This window comes from Mesoplodon bidens, assembly GCF_964165515.1.
Source record: "Mesoplodon bidens genome assembly, chromosome: 15".
Classification (NCBI taxonomy): domain Eukaryota; kingdom Metazoa; phylum Chordata; class Mammalia; order Artiodactyla; family Ziphiidae; genus Mesoplodon; species Mesoplodon bidens.
The window spans coordinates 49,502,042-49,513,574 of NC_138171.1; positions in this window are offsets into that span (position 1 = coordinate 49,502,042).

Sequence of the window (11,533 nt, forward strand, 5' to 3'; positions counted from 1 at the left end):
CTATAAAAGAGACCCCAGAGAGCTCTCTCACCCCTTCTGCAGTGTGAGGTCACAGCAAGAAGAGGGCTGTCTATGAACCAGGAAGCTGGGCCCCAGCAGACACCAAATCTGCTGGGTGCCTTGATCTTAAGCTTCCTAGCCTCCAGAACTGTGAGGAATAAATTTCTATTGTTTATATGCCACCCAGTTTATGGTATTTTTGTTACAGCAGCTAAAGGGACTAAGACAGTCCTACAGCCATGCAGGCATAACTAATCATAGCAGTCTCCCCTGCTAAGCCTAGATAGCCACAACTGTTGCTCCAAATGCTGCCTAATCAATTAAGGTTGGTGCTCAGGATGAAACCTACAGACCATCACTGGCCTTGGGCCTTGCCAGACCAAGGACTACAAGCTCCATCACAATTATACCTCTTTGCTTCACTTAAGAATGAATAACCCTGCAATTATTGCACATACGCACGTTCCAACTTTCATTGGACTAGAGAAGTTTGCATCAGCCAATATGTTATAAATAAATGTGCATATCTTCTCAGCCATTATTTAGAGGAAGATAATGTATCTGGAGACATTTCATGTGTAGACTCTAATGAACTAAACATTGTCAGATATTTACTTAAAACAAACAGAAACTTTGGCATATCATTTGCCTGTTAGGACCTATTATGATGCTGTAATAGCTCATAGGTCTTGAGAATCAGAAGGGATAATGTATGTAAAGTACTTGGCACAGTACCTAGAACAATGGCATTTGTTCCATAAAAGTTAGCACTCGCTAATACTAAGATATCAGTGACTGCAGCACGTGGGGTATGAATGCACATTGTTTACCTACGATTAGGTTCTGCTAGACAAACAGAAACTACTCTGCCTGATGCCATGCCCACACTCAGCCCCTTCCCTTCCCTTCCCAGGCCCACCCTCCCACTCCTGCTCTCAGGCTTCTCCTGAGAACACCTCTAATAAATGACTTTCACGTGAATCCTTGTTCTGAGGCATGCTTCTGGGACACCCAATCTAGGACAACCACCATGACTGGCTGATATCAGGACCAGTCAGATTCCAAGCCAGTTCACAGCAAGGATGTGAGCAAGAACTCAACAGCACCCTTGTCCCTGCTGGGCATGCTCTCATCAATAGTAGCTAACACTTGTGCCAGACACTACGTCAGCTGCTTGATATATATTAACTCAATACTCACAGTAACTCTGTGAGATAGATACTCTTATCCGCGTTTCCAGATGAAGAAGCAGAGAACCAGAGAGATCAAGGGACTTGCACAAGGTCCCACAGCTAATAAGTAGCAGAGCCTGAATTCAAACCTAGGCAATTTGGCCCTTAGAGTTTGGGTCTTAACAGTATACTCTGTAGCCTGTCACTACAAGGCACCTGGGAGAATTCAGTAACTGAACAGCAGGAGTTATTAATATAAGCAACAGATCAGCTGGGAAGTGAATTATCCATGGCTTATTAAAAAATTTTGTTTGGAAATCAAATCAAAATGTCTATGAGAAGAAATTTTGAATAAGGTCAGGCAAAAAATAAAATAAAATTGAGAGTTTTTGAAAAGAATACAATGAGTTTGTGTATAATGTTTTTCTGAGGCCTCGCTGGCCCTTGATTGGGGTCATCTCTGACCTCTGGACATCTTGGCTCTGGGATCCTGTAACCTAAATCGGAAATAGTTCCTGTTAGGGCTTCCCGCCTAAAGGTCTAGGTGACATGTGAGTGGGCAAGGATGTGCACATGTAACACCACCCATACACACATACCTGGAGGTGTTATCTTTTGAAAACTAAAGAGGACTGTGCTGTTTCCATGAGACCTCTGTTGTCTGCATTCCTCCTCACAGAGGCTGGGGTCATCTCATTTAGGTGATGGTCAAGAAGGATGGTGTTGTGGGGATCACTCGAAGCTTGAGCTAAGGTGAGGGAGACAAGCATAGAATATAAGGCAGGGGACTGGAATGTTCATGATGGTGTCTTCATTCACACTTTGGTGCTGAGATGACTGAAATGCTGGCCAGCACCCCCTTCTCTCTGACTCTCTGTTTCTTTCTTTTCATGTGACCTCTCTTCATGACAGCTTGGGCTTCCTCATAGCATGGCAATTTCAGGGTAATCTGACTTCTTACATGGTAGCAGGCTTCCATCCAAGAGTACAAGCAGAGACTGTGCAGCCTCTTAAAGGCTATGCCTTGAACTGGCACAGCATCACTTCTGCCAAATTCCTTTGTTCAAGCCAGTCATAGGGGCCAGTTCAGATTTAAGGTAGGGGAAAAAGACCCCAGCCTTCAACTGGAGGAGTGGCAAAGAATTTACTCTGCCACAACTGTGATGTAAAAAAGACATAAAGTTTTATCATTAAGCTACTGGACTGTTGGGACTGTTTGTTACAGCAGCTGGCCTATACTGACTAATACACTGTCATAAATCAGGTGTAGGGGCTCATTCACATCTTCCCTCAAAAAGGAGTCCCTTCTACAAAGACCATCTAGTACATGAAGCAAAACTGAGAGAAAATGGAAGACACTGTACAAGGAATAATCTCTAGTTCTTGTAAAGACCTTTATTTTCTGATTTTCCAAATCTTTTTGTATTAAAGGAAAATATGTTCAAGAGAGAGATATATGGACTCATACTTGGTTTAAAGATAGCTTTTATTAGGGAAAAAAGGCTTGTAGTCAAAATGATCTCTAGCCAAAATGGACTGTCCTGGAAGTAATAAGTTTCCCATCATGTGGAGGCAGTTGAGCAGAGGCTGGTGTCACTGGGACGCTGGATGAGGAATCCAGCTGTCAAAACTTCCACTCCCAAGACTAGCTTTACTCAAACCCAGTGAGAACCCAGTTTGGTGGAATCCTTCCCATCCCAAGAGACCACCTGGTTAGAAATCTAAGCTCTAGCTCATCATGAGCAGACAACTAGGGAATGTGAACATTCATCTTTCCAGAAAGTACAAATGCCAGGTAATAAGAAATTGCTCCTTGGCATTGGATAGGAATAACGCTGGTCTGCAGCATGGTGGCTTTATTCTTTGGAGGCATCTCTGAAACCTGAGAGAGAATGATGTGGGAAACAAGCTGCAGGATGGGGTTAACCCATGAGGGGTCCTGCCCAGCTCTATCCAGAGCTTCCAAAGAATCTTCCACCTACCTTCTCCCTGGACCACCTCCCACCCTCCGGCACCAACAAGCTGATCCAGCAGGGAGCTGGTGGGCGAGTGAATATCTTCAAGGCTTAATTAAAACAGGCCATCAACACTCGGAGAGTACAGGTGTGTTCCTGAAAGGACAGACTGTCTGGGTGGATAGAACATGTAGTCAGAGTTTCTTAAACGCTAGTGTTTGGATAATATTGTGGATAATTTGCATTTTCTCCCTTTTCCTTCTTCACCTGCAGGCAGGTGGCAGGCTTGGTGTTTGGTTGCCTCGGGGGAGGAATGTGTCAGAGCTGAAGGTAGAATTATCCCGGAGATTTCTGTCATTGTCCTGAAAACCTGAACATGTTAGGGATGGGTTTGTGGGAGGAGGTGGAGTGGCTTGGGAGGCTCAGGAAAGAGAGAGAGAGGGGCTTCCCTCAGACTAAGAAAAAGAGATATTCCCTGGGCTGGACTATGAGAGAGTGGCCGGTGGACCCCTGGAGCAGTGGGAAGACAGAATGACCCGGGGAGAAATGGGTACATGGTATGTCAAGGACATAAGCCCAAAGGGATTTGGGCTCCCAGCCTCACCAGAGACCCCTGTGTCCCACGCCTGGAGAGGAGGCAGCAGAGAGAACTCCAAGCTGAAAGCATCACACAGATGGAACTGTAGAGCTCTCAGGGGTGACTGATGACGGCAGATCCTGTGCCCCCGGCCTTGGCACTGCGTCCGACCCCAGATCCTTGACAGCACAGCCTGGGTTGAGCTGAAGGAGGGCTGAAGAACGGAGGTGGAGGTCCCTTCTCGCACCATGAACTCAGAACAGGGAATGAGGCTGGTTACTGAGGATAGAGAGATGTAACCCTTCTTATACCCCTGACTTTTGATTCGCGCTGACTTTTGATTCGTATCCCCTCTATATTTATTATTGGTGGGTAGAGAACTGAGTAAGTGACGGAGGAAATGACTGAGGAAATGATGCTGGCGTTTCCGGTTGACTCAGGGGGCAGCCGAGTCTGTGCTTGGTTTCCAGGGTGTCCTGGAGGAGTTCCAGAGCCGTTGCCTGCCCTGGGCTTCTGTATTCACAGTTAAGGAAGTAATCCGTGCCTAATGATGCCATAAGCACCATCACACCTTCTTTTGTGTAAATAATGTCTGATAAAATGAGGTGTGAGCCTGCTGTTGCAAAGAACACTTAGCTGTTAAATGCTTTCCTTTCCACTCCATTGACTTTCCCTATTTATAGCTATTCCAGCAGAGCGTTCATGTCATATTAATTTCCTGCCAGCTGCTGTTTCCTCATCTTAGTTCTGAAGGGAAACCATAGGGACCTCCCCAGGACCACCCACTCCCCACAGCACTGGTCTCTGCTTGGGTCAGGAGTCAAGAGGGAAAATACAGGGTGAGGTCTCTTCTCTCTTCCTCTCTGGACTTGGCCCTGGACCGTTTTTCCAACTTAGACAGTAACAGTTCCTTGACCTGGGTTTACCTGGGAGGAGAGTATTACCGAACCTGGGGTGGGAGGAAGATTTTCGTCTTGCAGAGAGGACGTAGGGTATGGGAGTAACAACTGATGTAAAGACTCTGGTGACTTCTAAGGAGGATGGTGACAGACTAATACTGACACTAATATTAACAGTAATAGTAACAGTGGTCATTCATCTTTACTGAGTTGTTTGCTTTGTACTGAGCACCATACTGAGAACTTGTATGCATTATCCATTTAACCCCAACCCCACGAGGTAGGTCTTGAGTAGGCAGTATTGATCAGAGGGGAATCTGCTTATAGGAGGAGATAAGATATTGTGGCTGGTGAGTAGAAGTAAAATGAATTATGTGCGTGCATTTGGGAGAAACCATAGAGGTCAGCTGAGTCCTGTCTGGACAAAGACAAAATAAAGAAATAAGGCATGCGAAACAGTGGGATGTTTTTTGTTCTTTGACCCCAAGAGTGATTTTAACCAAATAGAATTTAGGTCTCAGTCAAGACTGAATCCACATAGGCACCACTTTTGGTTGCCCAGGTAATAGGAGTCACACGTTAGAGTAACAGCATTATAATGGGAAAAATGCAAATGAAATAAATCGTAATTAGGGAAGGAGCTGTGTGTGGCCCAGTTAGGGCCACCTTGGGGGAAGGTAGACAGTAGTTGAGGGCAGGAGGGAACCATTTGTGTTATGTACGAAAGTTACTTTGAGAGAACTAAGGCATGGCACGTACCTCTGGTTTCTCCCCCAGGCTTTGGTGAAAATGGACTGGATAGTAAGTCATGCACTTGCTCGTCCACATTGACTTTCTTTTCCACCATTGGCATAGCTGCCTGGAGAAACATTTTCCTGGGAGATGGTGAAAGGCCATCCTCCTGGTGACCCGTGGCTCTGTACTTGGCTTTGGACACGGGGGCCGTGGCTCACCTGGGATCTGAGAAGGACAGTATAGAGCCAGTCCTTGCCTCTGTAGGGCAGGTAGGCGCAGGGTCGCCACCAGACTGTTATTTTGACCATCCGTTGCTTAGATTTTTCTTCCTTTTCTTAGTACCAGAGGGTTAGTCATGTCCCAAAGAGTCAGGGGAATAGACTAAGGGTCAGCGGTTCTCGCTATTGACGTTGTTGTATAGATGAGGAAATTGAGGTTCAGAAAGGCTAATACAAGTGGTAGAACCCGAATGTTTCTGACTCTAGTCAAAGCATATCATTCCTTCTAGCCTCTTATCCACCTTCTCAAAAGCAAAGAGACTGGGCTTCCCTGGTGGCGCAGTGGTTGAGAATCCGCCTGCTGATGCAGGGGACACGGGTTCGTGCCCCGGTCCGGGAAGATCCCACATGCCGCGGAGCGGCTGGGCCCGTGAGCCATGGCTGCTAAGCATGCGCGTCCGGAGCCTGTGCTCTGCAACGGGAGAGGCCACAGCAGTGAGAGGCCCGCGTACAGCAAAAAAAAAAAAAAAAAAAAAAAAAGCAAAGAGACTGAAGAAGGACAAACAAGGTATAGTGGGTTCATTACCCAAAATGGTCACAATCCTTCCTTGCTCTGAATCCTTTTCCCGTGCAAGATGACTCTAAAGTTCCTCCCATCAAGAGGCAGAGTTTTTGTCCCCACTCTGGAACTGGGCTGGCCTTGTTACTCACTGTGGAAGGGGTGGTGTGTCAGGTCTGAGCCCAGGCCTCAGGGGCTCCTGTGGGCTTCCATTCATCTCTTGGAAGCCTGCCATTGCCATGTGAAGTGGCCCAGGCTAGGCTGCTGGAGGATGAGTAGCCCCACGGAGTAGAGTTGAGGACCCCAGCTGACTGCAGACACATCAGATCACACGTGAGATGTTGGCCCAGATCAGCAGAACGGCTCAGCCAACCCAGGGATTCAGGAGCAACAGTAAATGTTTATTGTCGTACACCCCTGAAGTTTTGTGGTTGTTTGTTACCCAGCCCTATTGTGGCAATAGATGTCTACTACAGGAAGCTACGGAGACTCCACCCTGGAACTATGCACAATAGAAAGTTGGGCAGCAGGATGACGAAGCAGATTCTGTGGGTCACAAGGACTCTAGGAATCTGAAACCCTCTGAGGATTCTGCACTCAGTGATGGATAGAAAAAAAAAAAAGATATTATCTAACACCACCCTCAGAGCCATTGCCCTTGGAGAAAGAAAAAGGAAACCAACATTCCATGCCAGGTGGTTTAGATGCACTGTTCCATTTCCTCCTCACACCATTTCACAACAGAGGGAGGGGAAGGGACCGGCTTGCGGTCACACAGCTAAGAAGTGTCAGAGTAGGGATTCTCATCCAGATCTGATGAACTCAGAGACCACGTTCTTTTTCATTGACTCCATGTTTTCCATCTAGTCACTGGGTAAGCATTTATTACGCTGGGCCCTGTGCTAAGCTTGGGATTTCCTAGTCGAATGGTAGACAACCTCTGTCCCCAGAGAATTATGGTGCTTTGGGAGCTATGAGACGAGTCTATTCAGAGTGCAATTCTCTCTCAGTAGAGAATTGCTGGGTCAGAGGGCTCTGGATTCAGGAATGATTAATGGATGATGGTTTCCAATAATGTGATGTCTTTGACTCCCCACCTTATTCCTCATCCTGACATGGACTTGGGATGTGGGCCCTGGTTATGGATTTAGGCAGGACTGAATTCGGGGCTACTACTCCACTGGGTTCTGGGTTTGGCCGTGCTCTAAAATGGGTTATGGAGAGGGCTCTAGGGTTATACTTGGGTTAGACTTTGGCTTGTGTCTGAATTGCCCTGGGAATTGTTGGGTCCTCACCTGGCTTTGATTTTGGCTAGAATTGGGACTAAGTTAGTGCCCCATTGGGCTCTGTACTTGGCTTTAGACACAGGGTTCTTGGCTGAGCTGGGATCTGAAATGGATAGGGCAGGTGGACTCAGGGCCACCCCCAGGTAGTGACACCCTGGCCAGCCCCTCTCTGATTGTTCTTTCCTTCCCTTGCTCAACCATACTTAGAAGAAGGCCATACTTCCTCCTCACCCAGGAGTAGACACATAAAAGCATGCTTTACGTGGTTCCTCAATCTATTTGCCACTTCCCCAAACACCTATACCACTTCCCTGACACTTGCTATTGGTGAGTCCTGTGTTAATCTGAGTCCTAGAGTCTGCAGCAGGAAAACTCTAAGGACAGATTCTGACTGCAAAGTGCCAAGGCAGTCCGTTCCAAGAGCCTGTGGCCACTGGGTTGAAGGAGCCGGGTACTTCCCATGGTCACCTTCTGGGTGGGCTGGGGCTACCAGGCCGAGTGCTGGGGGGTTCCGTTTGTTCAGAGCAAGATGAGCAAACCCGGGGACTTAGGATATTTTCTTGGATGGGTTTGTTTCGGTGGGTTTCCCAATCAGAAAAGTTGGTAGCTGCCGTATTTCTGCAGGATCCAGGCTTTCTACCCATGCTCAGGAAAAAGTCACAGGTCCAGAAACAGGTTTAACAGAAGCAAGGGTCAAGATTCTGGGCTGGAGAAGACAGAACGGACAAAGATGGGGCCACAGCTGGAAGCCATATTGAGAGAAGATAGAAGAGCAAGGAGATGGGAAGTTTTAATAATCACATTAAAAACTTAAACACCAGGCCCCAGCGGTTGTCGCTTTCCATCCACTGAGATTCACAACACTTGACATCCAATTATAATTGTGGGTTCCTATAAAGCAGCCCGTTAACTGCAACTATAAATTATTATTGCTTATGTGGAGTAGGCTGCTGGCTTAGTAGCTGATACTGAGGATTCTGGAAATTATTAACAATCAACAATGTCTCTTGGAGTTCTCTTGCTCTGGGGAAGATGGACGGACCCTGGAGGCATGAAGACAGCTGCCGAGGAGTTTGGAACGACATGTTCTAGCACAAAGTACAGCTGCCTTTGTCTTTGATGGAGGGAGGGCTTCTCTCTCTACTGCTCCTCAAATTTCCATCTGGTCACCTTCTGTAGAAAGGAGCCTATGTGGCTGTGCCTGCGGACCTGGGATGTACAGGCATGTACACACCTACCCCCCCATCCCCACAGTGCCCCCCCCAATACACAGATACACACATTGTGTAACTCCTGCCAACAGCACCTTCCTCTGAAGGAAACACCAACATACACCATGGATCCAAGGAAATACTTTAAAATTCTGAAAGAGCTTATTCCATTCTCTATCAGCCCCTGACTGGGCATCTTCGCCCCGCTGCCTTCCTCCCTCTCAGGCAGCACTGCTTCCTGTGAGGGGCAGGCCAGCCAAGGAGCCCTGGGGGAGCAGCCTGGCCTTGCCCACAGCGCAGACAGGGCGTGCTCAGCCCTGATGGAGTTTTCTGTCAGTCTGTCTGCATCCATTTCCTATCTTCCAGGGACTCCCTAGAACTTCTTGTCTATTCTCTCTTTTCCAGGGTTACTACGATTTTTACTTTTTACCACTTCAGTGGTATTTTGGGAGGGAATAGAGAGATAAACATGTAGGTTAAATTCACCCTCTGGAAACCAGAAGTTGTCCATTGCATTTTAAAAATTTGAAAAGTTTTTTTTTTAAAGCAACAAAAAGAATACGTAATATTAGTGACTGCTTTGCCAGACAATTTTTTTTTTTTTTTTTTTTTTTGCGCGGTACACGGGCCTCTCACTGCTGTGGCCTCTCCCGTTGCGGAGCACAGGCTCCAGACGTGCAGGCCCAGCGGCCATGGCTCATGGACCCAGCCGCTCCTCGGCATGTGGGATCCTCCCGGACTGGGGCACGAACCCATGTCCCCTGCGTCGGCAGGCGGACTCTCAACCACTGCGCCACCAGGGAAGCCCTTTGCCAGACATTTGATATCTATCATCACATTGATCTTCTCGAGAATTCTATGAGGCGAGGATTACTATTAACAGCCCTTTTTACAGATGAAGAAACTAAGGCGCAGAGACGTCGAGCTCACGTAGCTAGTAAATGAAAGAGCCAAATCTGAACCTGGGTCATCTAAATCCAAAGCCTGTCCTTTTAACCTAACTTATGCCCTCTTTTGGCTAAAAATAGTATTTCTTAATTACTGTCTTTTTATAAAATGTAATGCCTTTTAAAATCACAAGAAAATATGAAATAAGAATAATTATAAAAAGCTTTCACTTTTCTTGGCTTACATCTAAGCATAATCTTTATTTAAACCCCTGAATCTTCTCTTAGTTTTTTCTTCCGCCCCCTGTAATTTTTTTCTCCTCGTGCATCTTTATAGAGGGAGATCTTCTTGTCCATTCCTGGCTTTAAAAAAAATAGGTTCCGTCAGAGAACCCACGGGTCCTTGTTCCATCTATTTTTCTCAGACAGAGGGGAGATTTGGAAGCTTGTATTTTTGTAGTTTTCTTTTGCTGGATTGCAGTTTTGGTTGCCTGTGATGAGTAGGAAGTGAATTTCCGGGAGAGTCAGCATTGCAGGAGAGAAGTTTCCTGATGGGCAAAGCAGTTTCCTTTCTGAGTTTATTTCCTCGGCAGAAGTTAGCAGGGCACTGCCCTCTCCTCTAAGTGCCCTAATTAGGAGCTCACTGCAGAAATGCCTAGAGTGGCTTGGCGTGCTGCCGGGGGACCCGCCAGGGCCAACAGCTCCCCAGACCTGTGTCCTGCGCTGTCCCCATTGCTCTGAGGTGGGGTTCTTTGTGGAAATCCCACATTAGGCTTGTTGATTGGCAAGATTCCTGTTTCTCAGGGCTGACCTCCCCCAACCCACCTGTTTTTACTTATTTGTCTGTGATCATTTCAATTGGGATTTCTGAAGGAGAGGCGTTAAAAGCATGTGCTTAACTAATTATAATAAAAATGCAAATTTTAAATTTCCTTTTGCACATGAAAAGGAACTGAAAGGATAAATACCCAAAGGTATATCTGGGCAGTGGAATTTTGGATGATTTTTATTTTTTTCTTTGCGATTTTTCTGATCTCAGTTGGGAATCTATTATTTTTACTTGATTTTTAATCTTTAAATTTCAAAATTCCAAGCATATAAAAACTAACAACAAACATTCGTGCACCCACCATAGAAGTTTAACAAATGTTAACATTTGTCCTACTTGTTGTAGATCTTTTCTTTTTACATCTATTCCTTTTATAATCAAAGGCTTCACTTTAACAATCAGAGAAAGTTAATTCAGGGACCCTCTAAAGTTTTTCTGGAAATAACTTTTTTCTTGACGCTGGAACAGGCAGCCAGCACTGTCAATGGGAAGCCCAGTACCTGGCTGTCCAGGGACCCAAAGAAGATTCTGGGGCACTGCTGCCATTGCCAGAGCCCCCAGGAGGGCAGTTGGGGGTGCAGACACAGCTTTGATGCCTGGAAGCTTTCTCCAAATTCCAGAGTCTAGTGACATCCATCCCTGCCTTACAGAGAGCGTGACTGCTCCAGGTGGGGTCTGCAGACTAATATCCCTTGGCAGGTGTTTCTGGTTTTTATTTTTTGTTTTGAGGAGGAGAAAAAAATCCTTAGTACTCTCTCTCTCTCTTTCTTAGCAGTTTTATTGAGATATAATTGTATACCAAAAAACCCTGTACTTGTTTAATTTATACAATTTGATGAGATTGAACATATGCATATACCCGTGATACCATCTCCACAGTCAAGGTAATAAACATATCCATCATCACCTTCAAAAGTTTCCTTGTGTCTCTTTGTGATTTATTATTACATTATTGTGGTATAAACACTTACCATGAGATTTACCCTTTTAACAACATTTGAAGTGCACAGTACCAGAGTCTTTATGCACTGTTGTACGGCACATCTCCAGAAATTGTTCATCTTGTGTAACTGAAAATTCATACCTGATGAGCAATAATGCCCTATTTCTCCCTTCTCCACTGGCAGTTTTTTTGTTTTGTTTTGTTTTGTTTTGTTTTTGCGGTACGCGGGCCTCTCACTGTTGTGACCTTTCCCGTTGCGGAG